The following is a 3,416-nucleotide window of genomic DNA, read 5'->3' on the forward strand; positions in this document are numbered from 1 at the left end:
TGCATGTTTGACATTAAAGGCTTACTATTGGATTCTGTCTGTACTCCAGAATAGCTTTAGTAGCTCGAATGGGGTAGGCAATTAGTTGGGTCCGTGGGCCACATAGGAAATTTTGCCAAGCTGTCACAGGCCAAGTCAGCACGACTCCCCACCCCACCCCACCCCATTCCCCACCCATGCAACAAGTCACCAAAACTTCCTATGTGGGATGGAATTGCAGGTGTTTGGGGAGAAGTGTTCAGGAGTGGGATGGGTGGGCAAGGTCAGGGTCTCAGGGCAGTGACAGCATGGGACTAGGCCCAGGGCTAGGGCTGGAGCAGAACAATGATCTGGTCTCTGCATTTCCCTGCCTGTGGAACCCACATCTATTGAAAGGGCATGTGAGCAGGAGATTGTGGCTCTGCCCTGGGCCCGAGCCCTGTGTGGTAACTGCCACAAGATCCCAGGGTCTCCCTGGCCTTGCCTGCCCATCTTGCTTCTGGAGGCCATTCCCTGTCACTCTGTGGCCTTATCTCATCTGTCCAGCCAAGCACCCTGTGTATGTGGGTCCTACACCTGGCAGTAGGTGCAAGGCAGATGGGTCCGATATCTGGCAGTGGGGTTGGGTCCAGCAGCTGTGGCAGCCAAAAGAAGCCACCACTGACAGGGCTAGGCAATGGAGTCCAGCTGCTGTGCCACCCCAGCCCTGCTATGCATGTGGGGGTGGCGGGACTGGCTGTATGCACCACAGCCCAGGCTGCCCCCTGTGCCTGGGCTGGGTGGGACCAAAGGACCCACCACAGGCCAGATAAAATCTTTAAATGGGCCATGTATAGTCTGCAGGACATATTTTGCTCATCCCTGAGTTAGAATGTGACCAATAATTAATCTAGTCAATGGGTATAACCACAAAAATGCAGGAAGGTGTTCATTAGCTGGAAGTGTGAGCGGGATGGATGATCTAATCTTTGTCCCTCCTTTATACTCGCCTGCCATGACTTGGATTGTAATGAAAAGAAAGGAGATCAGTGCTCTTTGTGGTTGTGAGACAGATAAATGACACCCTGATGTCAATTGCTCACATTGTTTCATAGTTTCATAGTTTCATAGATTTAGGGTCGGAAGGGACCTAGTAGATCTTCTAGCCCGACCCCCCGCCAGGGCGGGAGAACAACAAAACCTCAAAACAAGAAACGGGACTCAAATGAGTCCAGCCAGGTAGGCATCCAGCCTCTTCTTAAAGACCCCCAGGGTAGGGGCCAGCACCACTTCCCTTGGAAGTTGGTTCCAGCTCCTAGCCGCCCTAACTGTGAAGTAGTTTTTGCGGATGTCCAATCTATACCTCCTCTCCATCAACTTGTGCCCATTACTCCTTGTTATGCCAGCGGGCGCTAGGGGAAACAGCGTCTCCCCCAAACCCTTCTGGTCCCCCCTAGTGAGTCTATAGACGGTCACCAGGTCCCCCCTCAGCCTTCTCTTGTGGAGGCTGAATAGGTTCAGGTCCCGCAGTCTCTCACTGTAGGGTCTGCCCTGTTGTCCCTGGATCATGCGGGTGGCCCTCCTCTGGACCCTCTCCATGTTGTCCACATCCCTCTTGAAATGGGGCGCACAGAACTGGACACAATACTCCAGCTGTGGCCTGACCAGCGTCGCGTAGAGGGGGAGGATCACCTCCTTGGCTCTACTCGAGATGCACCTGTGGATGCACGACAAGGTCCGGTTAGCCCTGCCAACCATGACCTCGCATTGTCGGCCCATGTTCATCTTGGAGTCAATAATGACTCCAAGATCTCTTTCTGCCTCCGTGCTCTCAAGTAGGGAGTTCCCCATTGTGTAAGTGTGCTGCTGGTTCCTACTGCCCAAGTGCAGCACCCTGCACTTGTCCGTATTGAAACGCATTAAATTGTTAGTTTATTTTCTACTTAACAGTGGTATAGATACAATATCCTTGCCAATTACTTCACTGGTGAGGGTAGTTTGTGTTATAGTGAAGAAATCTCCATGCTTGATACTTTGTAGATATTTTGGTTCAAAGGTTATCACCACTAATTGCCTTGTTAGCGGTGCATGCTCTCTGCGTCTCTCACTCTCCGTTGGTGCATGCTACTGAGACCAGCCTCCTGCTGCTTTCTCTCTTGGTCTGGCTCCCCACACTCTAAATAAACAGTCCCAACAGAGTCCGGTCTTGGAGTGAACTCCAAGTCTCCCCTTGTCTGAGGGGTGCAATCCCTCTTCCTTTAAGCTACTAGTGGATCCACCTCTTAGCGCCTCCGTATCTCCCTGTACTCACCAGTGCCGTGGGGTTTCACAGGGAGGTAATACCCTTCACAGCTGACCTGCTGTGTATCTTGAAGTTTTGCTCCCCTGTTGTCCTTCTATATGCAGGTATGGCTGCTTCTTTCTTCTCAGGTATTTCTGTCCCTCCTCCTTTGTCTTCTGGTGCCTGAAGACAATCAGTCCATGTCCTGCTGGTTTTGGCAGGCTAATCACCCAATCTTGTCTTGGGTGTGTAATTCTCCCCACCTGGCAGGGTTCATCGTTGGGTCAGTCTGGCCCAAACTTGCCTAAGTAACAGGGCTCCTGCCTGAGTCCCTGTTACAGGAAGAGTACCAACTAATTCAAGCTTTGTTGGCATTTTCATTACAACATACTTTTGTAAGTAGTGTATAAGATGGTTTTCATACTCCTTTCAGCTGAACATATCCAAAAAGAATATGGATTGGTTATTCATGAATTAAAGCAAATCTGGCAATGATCTAATAGAACATTTTTCCATGCTTCAGAATTTTTTTTGTCATCTAAAGCTTTGTGTTATGTATAATTTTTAAATAGATGGTTTCTTTATTTTCAATGCCAAAGAAAGTTTTGTAACATAAACAAATAGGTATTGCATTGTCCTTTGTTTTTCAGAAGAAATTTTCAAATTTTGAATACAGGTAATTCATGTTATGGAGTTTGGGAATTTCTGTAGTAATGCCAAGTTTGCCACCATAATAAATTCCGCTTCCTACAGAACATACAGTATTTTTAGAAGGGTATCAGTTTATATATGGAGGATTTATGTTGAAAATCCAAGTTTTCTTATTTTATTTCATAGATTTCATAGACATTAGGGCTGGAAGGGACCTTGGAAGATCATCGAGTCCAGCCCCCCGCTCAAAGGGCAGGAAGTCAGCTGGGGTCATAGGATCCCAGCAAGATAAGCATCCAATTTGCTCTTTAAGGTGTTCAGTGTAGGTGCTTGAACAACCTCCGATGGCAGGCTGTTCCAGACCTTGGGGGGCTCGGACAGTAACGAAATTCTTTCTTATCTCCAGCCTGAAACAGTCTTGTAGTAGTTTATGACCGTTTGACCTCGTCATCCCTTGGGGTGCTCTGGTGAACAAACATTCCCCCAGATACTGGTGGTCACCCCTGATAAACTTATAGGTGGCCAT

The sequence above is a fragment of the Gavialis gangeticus genome, unplaced genomic scaffold (assembly GCF_001723915.1).
Source record: "Gavialis gangeticus isolate Ggan-Ray unplaced genomic scaffold, GavGan_comp1, whole genome shotgun sequence".
Lineage (NCBI taxonomy): Eukaryota > Metazoa > Chordata > Crocodylia > Gavialidae > Gavialis > Gavialis gangeticus.